Genomic DNA, 18,239 nt, shown 5'->3' with positions numbered 1-18,239 from the left:
TTTATTACTTTTTCATGAACATGTAGGAAACAAAGAGAGTTTGGGGGTGGAGGGGGAAGTCGGTTATGATGATCTTTACGACCAAGTCTTTGAGTTCTACCGTAGTAAATACTGCGGAAAGGTGATGAAGTTAGTAGTTATAGGAGGAGGTAGTTTTAAATACTAAATCTATTAAAGTTTCATTCTTACCAATTCATCACGTTGTATATTTAAAATTATCATATTTAGTACATAATGAACATATATATTGTCCTTACTAAGCTTCTTGTATACAGAGCCTATTCAAATTCTTCAAGGTTGGGTTGAAAGTTTTTTCAACTCTATTAAAAAGTGTGACGTGAAAAAGTTTCGAAAACAAGTATATCCAACTGGGTTTCAATGGTACCTCTATCCCATTCGGGTTCGACAGTGAGTTCAGGCAAAACATAGAAAAAGAATGCTTCCAAAAAAGCATTCTATTTGGAAATTCGGTATTTTATACGATTTAAATGATCCCACCGGTGATGATATACTGATAGTTTCATGGACTTTGCCTTGTCTATACGAGGTGTATCAATATCACCCAGAGATATATGGTTGTAAAAAAATAGGATTTTTTTTTGTGATTGAGAATGTAGGTTAAGTTTTGATATTGACATATTAAAATTTATAATTTTTTTTTAAATTATCAATTTGATGATTTTTTTTGAACCGTACGGTTTTATAAAAATCGGCTCCGACTATTTGGTTCGAATGGTTTTGGAAGGTTCAATCCGTTTTTTTTTGTTTTACTCCGATTTTGACCCATTAACGATTTTGAAAGGTTGACCAAACCAGATTTATCTCCGGTTCCTGGTCTAACCGTTTGAACCGGCTGATTCGGTCTGGTTTTTAAAACACTGTCAAAAGGGAAAATTTGAATTTAAAAATAAAATAAAATATGTTTAAATGCATCTTTTTAATAATTTAAAATATTTTTCTTATATTTTTTTGTCTATCACTCGTTGCTTATCCCCTTTGATTTTTCGTTTTTTCTTCTGTAATATCCCATATTCCCTTAGATTCTCAATTAGTTGTCAGTTGAGATCAACTGAGTTCCGGTGTACTCTATCTTTTGTTAGTTGTATCAATTGGAGCTCTTATGTGCTCTAAATGTTGTCAATTGGGACCAATAGAGTAAGCAGTGAACTCTGAAGATGTTAATTATTAATAAAAGAGACAAATCAATATTAATAAGTACAAGAGAGGACATTTTTGGTAGCATTAATAATTGGTCAATTGGTACTGAAAGATGAAATATCAATTGAGATATTTTATGTTACTACCTAATATTATAATATATATAAAGTATATGTTATATATTTGTGTGGTTGTAAGAGAAAGAGAAAGAAAAGGATAAGAAGAGTAGGTAGTAAGAGAGAAAGAGTTATCAGAAAGAAAGAAAAGAAGAAAGGGAAGAGTAGAGAAGAGGAAAAGAGAAGAAAGAAGTAGAGGGAAAGAAGGAAGAAAGGCTTGGAGGAGAAAAGGAAAAGCTCATCATCACCATTTTCTACTCATCATCCTCACCAACTTCATCTTATTCTTCTACTAGGTGAGTTTTTAGATAGATTTAGCCTTTGGTGGAAAATAACCTATGTTTGGGGGTTAGGATTTGTGTGAATTTGTTATGAACTTGTTGTGTTCATATTCCTCATCCATGCTATGTGTTGATATCATGTTGTTGTTGTTTAAATTGTGATACTTGGGTGTTTAATTTTGATGTGTTTAATTTTGATGTGTTTTATTGTTGAAGATATGGAGGTTAATCACATGAAATCATAACAATATAAGTTATTCATTAAATATTCCCATGAATCATGAGTTAACCATGTTTTCTATGATTATGGTGTTGTTTTAATTGAACATGGTTGTTAAGGTTGTTAAGAACATGTGTTTATGAGGTTGAGGTGTCCTTGAGTGTTGGTTGCTGATGGTTTAATTCTATCTACTTTTTCAAAAGACATTCTAAAGGCAGAATTGAATGCAGTACACTCAGGTATGTTTCATTTTTAGCTTATAAAATATAATTTTTTCTTTTGAATGAACAAAAATATTAATATGTTTATCTCACAAATTAATGTAACTGCAGAATTTTATAAAAGACAAAATGATTCGGCATATATTCTTAATCAATTTAGATGCCACTCATCAAAACAAGGCCACCAATATAACAAAGTGTTTTTAATAGGTATGTGTATTTTGTTCTTCACCATTAAATTTTTATATTGTATAATGTATATACTTATTATTCATTTTTTATTACTTTTTCATGAACATGTAGGAAACAAAGAGAGTTTGAGGGTGGAGGGGGAAGTCGGTTATGATGATCTTTACGACCAAGTCTTTGAGTTCTACCGTAGTAAATACTGCGGAAAGGTGATGAAGTTAGTAGTTATAGGAGGAGGTAGTTTTTTATACTAGATCTATTAAAGTTTCATTCTTACCGATTCATCACGTTGTATATTTAAAATTATCATATTTAGTACATAATGAACATATATATTGTCCTTACTAAGCTTCTTGTATACAGAGCCTATTCAAATTCTTCAAGGTTGGGTTGAAAGTTTTTTCAACTCTATTAAAAAGTGTGACGTGAAAAAGTTTCGAAAACAAGTATATCCAACTGGGTTTCAATGGTACCTTTATCCAATTCGTGTTCGACAGTGAGTTCTGGAAAAAAATAGAAAAAGAAGGCTTCCAAAAAAGCATTCTATTTGGGAATTCGGTATTTTATACGGTTTAAATGATCCCACCGGTGATGATATACTGATAGTTTCATGGACTTTCCCTTGTCTATACGAGGTGTATCAATATCACCCAGAGATATATGATTGTAAAAAAATAGGATTTTTTTTGTGATTGAGAATGTAGGTTAAGTTTTGATATTGACATATTATAATTTATAATTTTTTTTTTAAATTATCAATTTGATGATTTTTTTTGAACCGTACGGTTATATAAAAATCGGCTCCGACAATTTGGTTCGAATGGTTTTGGAAGGTTCAATCCGTTTTTTTTTGTTTTACTCCGATTTTGACCCATTAACGATTTTGAAAGGTTGACCAAACCATATTTATCTCCGGTTCCTGGTCCAACCGTTTGAACCGACTGGTTTTTAAAACACTGTTTAAAATGAAAATTTGAATTTAAAAACAAAAGAAAAGATGTTTAAATGCATCTTTTTAAAAATTTAAAATATTTTTTTATATTTTTTTGTCTATCACTCTTTACTTATCCCCTTTGATTTTTCATTTTTTCTTCTGTAATATCCCATATTCCCTTAGATGCTCAATTAGTTCTCAGTTGAGATCAATTGAGTTCCGGTGTACTCTATCTTTTGTTAGTTGTATCAATTGGAGCTCTTATGTGCTCTAAATGTTGTCAATTGGGACCAATAGAGTAAGCAGTGAACTCTGAAGATGTTAATTATTAATAAAAGAGACAAATCAATATTAATAAGTACAAGAGAGGACATTTTTGGTAGCATTAATAATTGGTCAATTGGTACTGAAAGATGAAATATCAATTGAGATATTTTATGTTACTACCTAATATTATAATATATATAAAGTATATGTTATATATTTGTGTGGTTGTAAGAGAAAGAGAAAGAAAAGGATAAGAAGAGTAGGTAGTAAGAGAGAAAGAGTTATCAGAAAGAAAGAAAAGAAGAAAGGGAAGAGTAGAGAAGAGGAAAAGAGAAGAAAGAAGTAGAGGGAAAGAAGGAAGAAAGGCTTGGAGGAGAAAAGGAAAAGCTCATCATCACCATTTTCTACTCATCATCCTCACCAACTTCATCTTATTCTTCTACTAGGTGAGTTTTTAGATAGATTTAGCCTTTGGTGGAAAATAACCTATGTTTGGGGGTTAGGATTTGTGTGAATTTGTTATGAACTTGTTGTGTTCATATTCCTCATCCATGCTATGTGTTGATATCATGTTGTTGTTGTTTAAATTGTGATACTTGGGTGTTTAATTTTGATGTGTTTAATTTTGATGTGTTTTATTGTTGAAGATATGGAGGTTAATCACATGAAATCATAACAATATAAGTTATTCATGAAATATTCCCATGAATCATGAGTTAACCATGTTTTCTATGATTATGGTGTTGTTGAAATTGAACATGGTTGTTGAGGTTGTTAAGAACATGTGTTTATGAGGTTGAGGATTCCTTGAGTGTTGGTTGCTGATGGTTTAATTCTATCTACTTTTTCAAAAGACATTCTAAAGGCGGAATTGAATGCAGTACACTCAGGTATGTTTCATTTTTATCTTATAAAATATAATTTTTTCTTTTGAATGAACAAAAATACTAATATGTTTATCTAACAAATTAATTTAACTCCAGAATTTTAAGAAAGACAAAATGATTCGGCATATATTCTTAATCAATTTAGATGCCACTCATCAAAACAAGGCCACCAATATAACAAAGTGTTTTTAATAGGTATGTGTATTTTGTTCTTCACCATTAAATTTTTATATTGTATAATGTATATACTTATTATTCATTTTTTATTACTTTTTCATGAACATGTAGGAAACAAAGAGAGTTTGGGGGTGGAGGGGGAAGTCGGTTATGATGATCTTTACGACCAAGTCTTTGAGTTCTACCGTAGTAAATACTGCGGAAAGGTGATGAAGTTAGTAGTTATAAGAGGAGGTAGTTTTTTATACTAGATCTATTAAAGTTTCATTCTTACCAATTCATCACGTTGTATATTTAAAATTATCATATTTAGTACATAATGAACATATATATTGTCCTTACTAAGCTTCTTGTATACAGAGCCTATTCAAATTCTTCAAGGTTGGGTTGAAAGTTTTTTCAACTCTATTAAAAAGTGTGACGTGAAAAAGTTTCGAAAACAAGTATATCCAACTGGGTTTCAATGGTACCTCTATCCCATTCGGGTTCGACAGTGAGTTCAGGCAAAACATAGAAAAAGAATGCTTCTAAAAAAGCCTTCTATTTGGAAATTCGGTATTTTATACGATTTAAATGATCCCACCGGTGATGATATACTGATAGTTTCATGGACTTTCCCTTGTCTATACGAGGTGTATCAATATCACCCAGAGATATATGGTTGTAAAAAAATAGGATTTTTTTTTGTGATTGAGAATGTAGGTTAAGTTTTGATATTGACATATTAAAATTTATAATTTTTTTTTAAATTATCAATTTGATGATTTTTTTTGAACCGTACGGTTTTATAAAAATCGGCTCCGACTATTTGGTTCGAATGGTTTTGGAAGGTTCAATCCGTTTTTTTTTGTTTTACTCCGATTTTGACCCATTAACGATTTTGAAAGGTTGACCAAACCAGATTTATCTCCGGTTCCTGGTCTAACCGGTTGAACCGGCTGATTCGGTCTGGTTTTTAAAACACTGTCAAAAGGGAAAATTTGAATTTAAAAATAAAATAAAATATGTTTAAATGCATCTTTTTAATAATTTAAAATATTTTTCTTATATTTTTTTGTCTATCACTCGTTGCTTATCCCCTTTGATTTTTCGTTTTTTCTTCTGTAATATCCCATATTCCCTTAGATTCTCAATTAGTTGTCAGTTGAGATCAATTGAGTTCCGGTGTACTCTATCTTTTGTTAGTTGTATCAATTGGAGCTCTTATGTGCTCTAAATGTTGTCAATTGGGACCAATAGAGTAAGCAGTGAACTCTGAAGATGTTAATTATTAATAAAAGAGACAAATCAATATTAATAAGTACAAGAGAGGACATTTTTGGTAGCATTAATAATTGGTCAATTGGTACTGAAAGATGAAATATCAATTGAGATATTTTATGTTACTACCTAATATTATAATATATATAAAGTATATGTTATATATTTGTGTGGTTGTAAGAGAAAGAGAAAGAAAAGGATAAGAAGAGTAGGTAGTAAGAGAGAAAGAGTTATCAGAAAGAAAGAAAAGAAGAAAGGGAAGAGTAGAGAAGAGGAAAAGAGAAGAAAGAAGTAGAGGGAAAGAAGGAAGAAAGGCTTGGAGGAGAAAAGGAAAAGCTCATCATCACCATTTTCTACTCATCATCCTCACCAACTTCATCTTATTCTGCTACTAGGTGAGTTTTTAGATAGATTTAGCCTTTGGTGGAAAATAACCTATGTTTGGGGGTTAGGATTTGTGTGAATTTGTTATGAACTTGTTGTGTTCATATTCCTCATCCATGCTATGTGTTGATATCATGTTGTTGTTGTTTAAATTGTGATACTTGGGTGTTTAATTTTGATGTGTTTAATTTTGATGTGTTTAATTTTGATGTGTTTTATTGTTGAAGATATGGAGGTTAATCACATGAAATCATAACAATATAAGTTATTCATGAAATATTCCCATGAATCATGAGTTAACCATGTTTTCTATGATTATGGTGTTGTTGTAATTGAACATGGTTGTTAAGGTTGTTAAGAACATGTGTTTATGAGGTTGAGGAGTCCTTGAGTGTTGGTTGCCGATGGTTTAATTCTATCTACTTTTTCAAAAGACATTCTAAAGGCAGAATTGAATGCAGTACACTCAGGTATGTTTCATTTTTAGCTTATAAAATATAATTTTTTCTTTTGAATGAACAAAAATATTAATATGTTTATCTCACAAATTAATGTAACTGCAGAATTTTATAAAAGACAAAATGATTCGGCATATATTCTTAATCAATTTAGATGCCACTCATCAAAACAAGGCCACCAATATAAGAAAGTGTTTTTAATAGGTATGTGTATTTTGTTCTTCACCATTAAATTTTTATATTGTATAATGTATATACTTATTATTCATTTTTTATTACTTTTTCATGAACATGTAGGAAACAAAGAGAGTTTGAGGGTAGAGGGGGAAGTCAGTTATGATGATCTTTACGACCAAGTCTTTGAGTTCTACCGTAGTAAATACTGTGGAAAGATGATGAAGTTAGTAGTTATAGGAGGAGGTAGTTTTTTATACTAGATCTATTAAAGTTTCATTCTTACCGATTCATCACGTTGTATATTTAAAATTATCATATTTAGTACATAATGAACATATATATTGTCCTTACTAAGCTTCTTGTATACAGAGCCTATTCAAATTCTTCAAGGTTGGGTTGAAAGTTTTTTCAACTCTATTAAAAAGTGTGACGTGAAAAAGTTTCGAAAACAAGTATATCCAACTGGGTTTCAATGGTACCTTTATCCAATTCGGGTTCGACAGTGAGTTCTGGCAAAAAATAGAAAAAGAAGGCTTCCAAAAAAGCATTCTATTTGGGAATTTGGTATTTTATACGGTTTAAATGATCCCACCGGTGATGATATACTGATAGTTTCATGGACTTTCCCTTGTCTATACGAGGTGTATCAATATCACCCAGAGATATATGATTGTAAAAGAATAGGATTTTTTTTGTGATTGAGAATGTAGGTTAAGTTTTGATATTGACATATTATAATTTATATATTTTTTTTTAAATTATCAATTTGATGATTTTTTTTGAACCGTACGGTTATATAAAAATCGGCTCCGACTATTTGGTTCGAATGGTTTTGGAAGGTTCAATCCGTTTTTTTTTGTTTTACTCCGATTTTGACCCATTAACGATTTTGAAAGGTTGGCCAAACCATATTTATCTCCGGTTCCTGGTCCAACCGTTTGAACCGGCTGGTTTTTAAAACACTGTTTAAAATGAAAATTTGAATTTAAAAACAAAAGAAAAGATGTTTAAATGCATCTTTTTAATAATTTAAAATATTTTTTTAATATTTTTTTGTCTATCACTCTTTACTTATCCCCTTTGATTTTTCATTTTTTCTTCTGTAATATCCCATATTCCCTTAGATGCTCAATTAGTTCTCAGTTGAGATCAATTGAGTTCCGGTGTACTCTATCTTTTGTTAGTTGTATCAATTGGAGCTCTTATGTGCTCTAAATGTTGTCAATTGGGACCAATAGAGTAAGCAGTGAACTCTGAAGATGTTAATTATTAATAAAAGAGACAAATCAATATTAATAAGTACAAGAGAGGACATTTTTGGTAGCATTAATAATTGGTCAATTGGTACTGAAAGATGAAATATCAATTGAGATATTTTATGTTACTACCTAATATTATAATATATATAAAGTATATGTTATATATTTGTGTGGTTGTAAGAGAAAGAGAAAGAAAAGGATAAGAAGAGTAGGTAGTAAGAGAGAAAGAGTTATCAGAAAGAAAGAAAAGAAGAAAGGGAAGAGTAGAGAAGAGGAAAAGAGAAGAAAGAAGTAGAGGGAAAGAAGGAAGAAAGGCTTGGAGGAGAAAAGGAAAAGCTCATCATCACCATTTTCTACTCATCATCCTCACCAACTTCATCTTATTCTTCTACTAGGTGAGTTTTTAGATAGATTTAGCCTTTGGTGGAAAATAACCTATGTTTGGGGGTTAGGATTTGTGTGAATTTGTTATGAACTTGTTGTGTTCATATTCCTCATCCATGCTATGTGTTGATATCATGTTGTTGTTGTTTAAATTGTGATACTTGGGTGTTTAATTTTGATGTGTTTAATTTTGATGTGTTTTATTGTTGAAGATATGGAGGTTAATCACATGAAATCATAACAATATAAGTTATTCATGAAATATTCCCATGAATCATGAGTTAACCATGTTTTCTATGATTATGGTGTTGTTGTAATTGAACATGGTTGTTAAGGTTGTTAAGAACATGTGTTTATGAGGTTGAGGATTCCTTGAGTGTTGGTTGCTGATGGTTTAATTCTATCTACTTTTTCAAAAGACATTCTAAAGGCGGAATTGAATGCAGTACACTCAGGTATGTTTCATTTTTATCTTATAAAATATAATTTTTTCTTTTGAATGAACAAAAATACTAATATGTTTATCTAACAAATTAATTTAACTCCAGAATTTTAAGAAAGACAAAATGATTCGGCATATATTCTTAATCAATTTAGATGCCACTCATCAAAACAAGGCCACCAATATAACAAAGTGTTTTTAATAGGTATGTGTATTTTGTTCTTCACCATTAAATTTTTATATTGTATAATGTATATACTTATTATTCATTTTTTATTACTTTTTCATGAACATGTAGGAAACAAAGAGAGTTTGGGGGTGGAGGGGGAAGTCGGTTATGATGATCTTTACGACCAAGTCTTTGAGTTCTACCGTAGTAAATACTGCGGAAAGGTGATGAAGTTAGTAGTTATAGGAGGAGGTAGTTTTAAATACTAAATCTATTAAAGTTTCATTCTTACCAATTCATCACGTTGTATATTTAAAATTATCATATTTAGTACATAATGAACATATATATTGTCCTTACTAAGCTTCTTGTATACAGAGCCTATTCAAATTCTTCAAGGTTGGGTTGAAAGTTTTTTCAACTCTATTAAAAAGTGTGACGTGAAAAAGTTTCGAAAACAAGTATATCCAACTGGGTTTCAATGGTACCTCTATCCCATTCGGGTTCGACAGTGAGTTCAGGCAAAAAATAGAAAAAGAATGCTTCCAAAAAAGCATTCTATTTGGGAATTCGGTATTTTATACGATTTAAATGATCCCACCGGTGATGATATACTGATAGTTTCATGGACTTTGCCTTGTCTATACGAGGTGTATCAATATCACCCAGAGATATATGGTTGTAAAAAAATAGGATTTTTTTTTGTGATTGAGAATGTAGGTTAAGTTTTGATATTGACATATTAAAATTTATAATTTTTTTTTAAATTATCAATTTGATGATTTTTTTTGAACCGTACGGTTTTATAAAAATCGGCTCCGACTATTTGGTTCGAATGGTTTTGGAAGGTTCAATCCGTTTTTTTTTGTTTTACTCCAATTTTGACCCATTAACGATTTTGAAAGGTTGACCAAACCAGATTTATCTCCGGTTCCTGGTCTAACCGGTTGAACCGGCTGATTCGGTCTGGTTTTTAAAACACTGTCTAAAATGAAAATTTGAATTTAAAAATAAAATAAAAGATGTTTAAATGCATCTTTTTAATAATTTAAAATATTTTTCTTATATTTTTTTGTCTATCACTCATTGCTTATCCCCTTTGATTTTTCATTTTTTCTTCTGTAATATCCCATATTCCCTTAGATTCTCAATTAGTTGTCAGTTGAGATCAATTGAGTTCCGGTGTACTCTATCTTTTGTTAGTTGTAATAATTGGAGCTCCTATGTGCTCTAAATGTTGTCAATTTGGACCAATAAAGTAAGCAGTGAACTCTGAAGATGTTAATTATTAATAAAAGAGACAGACCAATATTAATAAGTACAAGAGAGGACATTTTTGATAGCATTAATAATTGGTCAATTGGTACTGGAAGATGAAATATCAATTGAGATTTTTTCTGATACTACCTAATATTATAATATATATAAAGTATATGTTATATATTTGTGTGGTTGTAAGAGAAAGAGAAAGAAAAGGATAAGAAGAGTAGGTAGTAAGAGAGAAAGAGTTATCAGAAAGAAAGAAAAGAAGAAAGGGAAGAGTAGAGAAGAGGAAAAGAGAAGAAAGAAGAAGAGAGAAAGAAGGAAGAAAGGCTTGGAGGAGAAAAGGAAAAGCTAATCATCACCATTTTCTACTCATCATCCTCACCAACTTCATCTTATTCTTCTACTAGGTGAGTTCTTAGATAGATTTAGCCTTTGGGGGAAATAACCTATGTTTAGGGGTTAGGATTTGTGTGAATTTGTGATGAACTTGTTGTGGTCATACTCCTCATCCATGCTATGTGTTGATATCATGTTGTTGTTGTTGAAATTGTGATACTTGGGTGTTTAATTTTGATGTGTTTTATTGTTGAAGATATGGAGGTTAATCACATGAATTCATAACAATATAAGTTATTCATGAAATATTCCCATGAATCATGAGTTAACCATGTTTTCTATGATTATGGTGTTGTTGTAATTGAACATGGTTGTTGAGGTTGTTAAGAACATGTGTTTATGAGGTTGAGGAGTCCTTGAGTGTTGGTTGCTGATGGTTTAATTCTATCTACTTTTTCAAAAGACATTCTAAAGGCAGAATTGAATGCAGTACACTCAGGTATGTTTCATTTTTAGCTTATAAAATATAATTTTTTCTTTTGAATGAACAAAAATACTAATATGTTTATCTCACAAATTAATGTAACTGCAGAATTTTATAAAAGACAAAATGATTCGGCATATATTCTTAATCAATTTAGATGCCACTCATCAAAACAAGGCCACCAATATAATAAAGTGTTTTTAATAGGTATGTGTATTTTGTTCTTCACCATTAAATTTTTATATTGTATAATGTATATACTTATTATTCATTTTTTATTACTTTTTCATGAACATGTAGGAAACAAAGAGAGTTTGAGGGTAGAGGGGGAAGTCAGTTATGATGATCTTTACGACCAAGTCTTTGAGTTCTACCGTAGTAAATACTGCGGAAAGGTGATGAAGTTAGTAGTTATAGGAGGAGGTAGTTTTTTATACTAGATATATTAAAGTTTCATTCTTACCGATTCATCACGTTGTATATTTAAAATTATCATATTTAGTACATAATGAACATATATATTGTCCTTACTAAGCTTCTTGTATACAGAGCCTATTCAAATTCTTCAAGGTTGGGTTGAAAGTTTTTTCAACTCTATTAAAAAGTGTGACGTGAAAAAGTTTCGAAAACAAGTATATCCAACTGGGTTTCAATGGTACCTTTATTCAATTCGGGTTCGACAGTGAGTTCAGGCAAAAAATAGAAAAAGAAGGCTTCCAAAAAAGCATTCTATTTGGGAATTCGGTATTTTATACGGTTTAAATGATCCCACCGGTGATGATATACTGATAGTTTCATGGACTTTCCCTTGTCTATACGAGGTGTATCAATATCACCCAGAGATATATGATTGTAAAAAAATAGGATTTTTTTTGTGATTGAGAATGTAGGTTAAGTTTTGATATTGACATATTATAATTTATAATTTTTTTTTAAATTATCAATATGATGATTTTTTTTGAACCGTACAGTTATATAAAAATCGGCTCCGACTATTTGGTTCGAATGGTTTTGGAAGGTTCAATCCGTTTTTTTTTGTTTTACTCCGATTTTGACCTATTAACGATTTTGAAAGGTTGACCAAACCATATTTATCTCCGGTTCCTGGTCCAACCGTTTGAACCGGCTGGTTTTTAAAACACTGTTTAAAATGAAAATTTGAATTTAAAAACAAAAGAAAAGATGTTTAAATGCATCTTTTTAATAATTTAAAATATTTTTTTAATATTTTTTTGTCTATCACTCTTTACTTATCCCCTTTGATTTTCCATTTTTTCTTCTGTAGTATCCCATATTCCCTTAGATGCTCAATTAGTTCTCAGTTGAGATCAATTGAGTTCCGGTGTACTCTATCTTTTGTTAGTTGTATCAATTGGAGCTCTTATGTGCTCTAAATGTTGTCAATTGGGACCAATCACTACGCCAAAAACTGGAATAGACAGCGCACCTTAGAGGGCGCTTTATTAGAAAAGCGCTCTCTAAAGTGAAGCGAAAAATAAGGAGCAATAGACAACGCACTTTAGAGGGCGCTTTTGTAATAAAGCGCCCTCTAAGGTGAAGCGAAAAAATAAGGAGGAGATAGAGGGACAACAATACATGGCGCTTTTTATAAAGCGCCCTCTAAGGTTACCCTTAGAGGGCGCTTTGAATAAAATGCTGTTATAAGTCCATGTGCATTTCCAGCTTATAAAGCGCTTCTGGAAAGCCTTAGAGAGCGCTTCCATAAGCGCCCTCTTAGGCCCCCTTTAGAGGGCGCTTTTTTTCCACAAGCGCCCTCTAATGTCCCCTTTAGTAAACATTAAAATTATAACATACTGCGCGTTTTGTTATTTCACTATCTTTTATTTTCGTTCTTTTTCACGTTAGGGTTCTAAGGCGTTTTCCTTCCACCTCTGTTAGATCTACATTATTACTGCGCGTTTCCTCCTTCTACCAATCAAAGGTACACGCTTTGCCCAATTTCTGTTTTATGTTATTGCTTTGTTTTAGCTTTGCCCAATTTCTGTTTTATGTTATTGTTGTCTATGCTACGTTTGTTTTGACCTGTAAAGTTTCAATATTCATAGTCATTTAAATAGTTTGGGTTTATTAGGAAATTGACGGTTGGTTTTTAGTGACCATGATAGCGCATGCAATGGGACTACGTTACCCAGTAGTTAGGGTTATACGACCTATGAACATATGATTTTGTGTCAACACCAGTATCATTAGAAACCTAGGTCCGAATGTGTTTGAACTCTTCTGAAATTGTTTTTTGTTTATTTTAATTGTTTTCTTTATTACAGGTAAAATGACTTTTATGATTTTAATTGTTTTTACATTTGTCATCTGATTTTAATTGTTTTCTTTTTTACAGGTAAAATGGCTATTATGAAGTCAATCATTCGTGCAAGGGGCAAGGGATGCTCGAAAGTATCAATTGATATTTGTTTAGATGGAGATGCTCTATTGTCGTCAAGCCTCATTCGCGTAGATGATGATGCTGGATATTTGAAAGTATCCCTCTACGACAATGGAACATGTCCATCTAAACATATATCAATTCTATCTTCAAAAGATAAGGGACCAAAAATATAAGGGGATTACGCAGCAAATCGAGTCAGTTGCATAAAAAGAAAAAGGTATAAACACAATTATATGATATTTATGATTTTAATTGTTTTTACATTTGTCATCTGATTTTAATTGTTTTCTTTTTTACAGGTAAAATGGCTATTATGAAGTCAATCATTCGTGCAAGGGGCAAGGGATGCTCGAAAGTATCAATTGATATTTGTTTAGATGGAGATGCTCTATTGTCGTCAAGCCTCATTCGCGTAGATGATGATGCTGGATATTTGAAAGTATCCCTCTACGACAATGGAACATGTCCATCTAAACATATATCAATTCTATCTTCAAAAGATAAGGGACCAAAAATATAAGGGGATTACGCAGCAAATCGAGTCAGTTGCATAAAAAGAAAAAGGTATAAACACAATTATATGATATTTATGCATAGAAAATGTTAATTCTTGATCTTATACATCACCTAACTAATTTTATGATATTTTAGGTTCATGCTATTGATATTGAACAAAAAGAGGTTGTTGCTAAGAAGACTGCTGCTACCAAAAAAAACATACATCTCAGAGATGCTTTTGCTACTTAGTTTTATTTCTTTTTAAGTTATGAATTGGTTGTATATAGAATCTTTAGAAGTTAAACAATTATATATCAGTGGATTGTTGTATATGTATGGATTGTTGTATATAAGGCTTGTTGAATGCAATGTGTGAAAAAGGGCTTCAAATTATATAGTTTTGGGTGTACTGCTTCAATATACAGGTTGTCTAAAATAAATAAAAAAATATAGCGCTTTTTAAAAAAAAAATTTAAATAACCACCCACTTTAGAGGGCGCTTTTACTGGAAAGCGCCCTCTAAAGTGGAAACATTTAAGGGTTTATAGGGCGCTTTTACTGGAAAGCGCCCTCTAAACCCTTAAAAGTTTCCACTTTAGAGCGCGCTTTCCAGTAAAAGCGCCCTCTAAACCCCTTAAATGTTTCCAGTTTAGAGGGCGCTTTTTTGGAAAAGCGCCCTCTAAAGTGGCCCTTAAAGGTCTTAAAGAGCCATTTTAGACAGCGCTTTCACTAGGAAAAAAAGCGTTGTCTTTACCTATGCCAGCGCCAGATTAGAGGACGCTTTAAAGCGCTGTTATAGGCCAAAAAAAGCGCCCTCTTTTCCCTTATTTGGCGTAGTGAATAGAGTAAGCAGTGAACTCTGAAGATGTTAATTATTAATCAAAGAGACAAATCAATATTAATAAGTACAAGACAGGACATTTTTGGTAGCATTAATAATTGGTCAATTGGTACTGAAAGATGAAATATCAATTGAGATATTTTATGTTACTACCTAATATTATAATATATATAAAGTATATGTTATATATTTGTGTGGTTGTAAGAGAAAGAGAAAGAAAAGGATAAGAAGAGTAGGTAGTAAGAGAGAAAGAGTTATCAGAAAGAAAGAAAAGAAGAAAGGGAAGAGTAGAGAAGAGGAAAAGAGAAGAAAGAAGTAGTGGGAAAGAAGGAAGAAAGGCTTGGAGGAGAAAAGGAAAAGCTCATCATCACCATTTTCTACTTATCATCCTCACCAACTTCATCTTATTCTTCTACTAGGTGAGTTTTTAGATAGATTTAGCCTTTGGGGGAAAATAACCTATGTTTGGGGGTTAGGATTTGTGTGAAATTGTTATGAACTTGTTGTGATCATATTCCTCATCCATGCTATGTGTTGATATCATGTTGTTGTTGTTTAACTTGTGATACTTGGGTGTTTAATTTTGATGTGTTTAATTTTGATGTGTTTTATTGTTGAAGATATGGAGGTTAATCACATGAAATCATAACAATATAAGTTATTCATGAAATATTCCCATGAATCATGAGTTAACCATGTTTTCTATGATTATGGTGTTGTTGAAATTGAACATGGTTGTTGAGGTTGTTAAGAACATGTGTTTATGAGGTTGAGGATTCCTTGAGTGTTGGTTGCTGATGGTTTAATTCTGTCTACTTTTTCAAAAGACATTCTAAAGGCGGAATTGAATGCAGTACACTCAGGTATGTTTCATTTTTATCTTATAAAATATAATTTTTTCTTTTGAATGAACAAAAATACTAATATGTTTATCTAACAAATTAATTTAACTCCAGAATTTTAAGAAAGACAAAATGATTCGGCATATACTCTTAATCAATTTAGATGCCACTCATCAAAACAAGGCCACCAATATAACAAAGTGTTTTTAATAGGTATGTGTATTTTGTTCTTCACCATTAAATTTTTATAAGGTATAATGTATATACTTATTATTCATTTTTTATTACTTTTTCATGAACATGTACGAAACAAAGAGAGTTTGAGGGTGGAGGGGGAAGTCAGTTATGATGATCTTTACGACCAAGTCTTGGAGTTCTACCGTAGTAAATACTGCGGAAAGGTGATGAAGTTAGTAGTATTAGGAGTAGGTAGGTTTTTATACTAGATCTATTAAAGTTTCATTCGTTACCAAATCATCACGTTGTATATTTAAAATTATCATATTTAGTATATAATGAACATATATATTGTCCTTACTAAGCTTCTTGTATACAGAGCCTATTCAAATTCTTCAAGGTTGGGTTGAAAGTTTTTTCAACTCTATTGAAAAGTGTGACGTGAAAAAGTTTCCAAAAGAAGTATATCCAACTGGGTTTCAATGGTACCTCTATTCAATTCGGGTTCGACAGCGAGTTCAGGCATAAAACAGAAAAAAAAAGGGTTCCAAAAAAGCATTCTATTTGGGATTTCGGTATTTTATACGGTTTAAATGATCCCATCGGTGATGATATACTGATAGTTTCATGGACTTTGCCTTGTCTATACGAGGTGTATCAATATAACCCAGAGATATATGGTTGTAAAAAAATAGGATTTTTTTTGTGATTGAGAATGTATGTTAAGTTTTGATATTGACATATTAAAATTTATAATTTTTTTTTAAAATTATAAATTTGATGATTTTTTTTGAACCGTACGGTTTTATAAAAATCGGCTCCGATTATTTGGTTCGAATGTTTTTGGAAGGTTTAATCCGTTTTTTTTGTTTTACTCCGACTTTGATCCATTAACGATTTTGAAAGGTTGACCAAACTAGATTTATCTCCGGTTCCTGGTCCAACCAGTTGAACCGTCTGATTCGGTCTGGTTTTTAAAACACTGTCTAAAATGAAAAATTGAATTTAAAAATAAAATAAAAGGTGTTTAAATGCATATTTTGAATAATTTGAAATATTTCTTTTATATTTTTGTGCCTATTACTCTTTGCTTATCCCCTTTGATTTTTCGTTTTTTCTTCTGTAATGACCCATATTCCCTTAGATGCTCAATTAGTTGTCAGTTGAGATCAATTGAGTTCATGTGTGCTCTATCTATTGTTAGTTGTAACAATTGGAGCTCCTATGTGCTCTAAATGTTGTCAATTGAGACCAATAGAGTAAGCACTGAACTTTTAAGATATTAATTATTAATAAAAAAGGCAGATCAATATTAATAAGTACAAGAGAGGACGTTTTTGGTAACATTAATAATTGGTCAATTGGTACTGGAAGATGAAATAACAATTGAGATATTTTATGTTACTACCTAATATTATAATATATATATATAAAGTATATGTTATATATTTGTGTAGTTGTAAGAAAAAGAGAAAGAAAAGGATAAGAAGAGTAGGTAGTAAGAGAGAAAGAGTTATCAGAAAGAAAGAAAAGAAGAAAGGGAAGAGTAGAGAAGAGGAAAAGAGAAGAAAGAAGAAGAGAGAAAGAAGGAAGAAAGGCTTGGAGGAGAAAAGGAAAAGCTAATCATCACCATTTTCTACTCATCATCCTCACCAACTTCATCTTCTTCTTCTACTAGGTGAGTTTTTAGATAGATTTAGCCTTTGGGGGAAAATAACTTATGTTTGGGGGTTAGGATTTGTGTGACTTTGTGATGAACTTGTTGTGTTCATACTCCTCATCCATGCTATGTGTTGATATCATGTTGTTGTTGAAATTGTGTTACTTAGGTGTTTAATTTCGATGTGTTTTATTGTTGAAGATATGGAGGTTAATCACATGAATTCATAACAATGATTGAAGATATGGAGGTTAATCCACAACATCCTAGGTACTCCTAGGGAACCTCTTTTCACAACTGTTGTAAAAATGATTTGTTTATGAAATATTTATTGTGCAAACATGATTGAAGAGATGAGAAAAGAATGTACAAGTTAGTTATTTTTGTGTTTGGATGGATGAAACCCATTGCCTACGTACCTTTTCATGAAAGATAAGGATCAAAACGTCGTAGTTCGGCTAAAAGATTTCAAAAATTGAGTGGATTGATTTTAAACAAAAGCCTTAAGATCTTTCGTTATCAAAGGGAGAAAACTCAACCTGAACAACCACGAGTCCACCATGTGAGAATAGCTTCGACATACTAGAGGGGTTAACCCTGTTTTCAGTATGGAAGTCTTACAGTTCGATCACTAAGGACAAAAGGTGAGATTCACATCAACCACTAAGATAACTCAGATCTATGGCTAATGCATGAAAACTTGATTAGGAAGTGGACAAGGGCCACAAAAGCAATTGAATGAGTGAAG

General features: G+C 31.4%; 1 long non-coding RNA gene across 16 annotated transcripts in view; it reads left to right on the top strand.

Moving 5' to 3' along the window:
- The window catches only part of LOC127086935 (uncharacterized), a 30,807-nt gene extending 18,881 nt beyond the window's left edge, over positions 1-11,926 (top strand). For 7 of the 16 annotated variants that reach the window (XR_007789682.1, XR_007789689.1, XR_007789690.1 and 4 more), the window contains 5 exons: positions 27-1,779; positions 6,330-6,564; positions 6,658-6,756; positions 6,850-6,972; positions 7,099-7,433. This is a non-coding gene — a long non-coding RNA (uncharacterized LOC127086935). Of the gene's footprint in view, positions 1-26; positions 1,780-1,919; positions 2,015-2,107; positions 2,207-4,240; positions 4,277-4,369; positions 4,469-4,561; positions 4,685-4,810; positions 6,106-6,329; positions 6,565-6,657; positions 6,757-6,849; positions 6,973-7,098; positions 7,434-9,112; positions 9,359-11,369 lie in introns of those variants that run through there. The other 9 variants (XR_007789685.1, XR_007789686.1, XR_007789679.1 and 6 more) reach the window with 9 other exon arrangements.
- The last annotated feature ends 6,313 nt before the right edge of the window (positions 11,927-18,239 follow it).

Source organism: Lathyrus oleraceus, chromosome 5 (assembly GCF_024323335.1).
Source record: "Lathyrus oleraceus cultivar Zhongwan6 chromosome 5, CAAS_Psat_ZW6_1.0, whole genome shotgun sequence".
Lineage (NCBI taxonomy): Eukaryota > Viridiplantae > Streptophyta > Magnoliopsida > Fabales > Fabaceae > Lathyrus > Lathyrus oleraceus.
The sequence above is the reverse complement of the archived record's forward strand: the minus strand, read 5'-3'. Positions and strand labels throughout refer to the sequence as shown.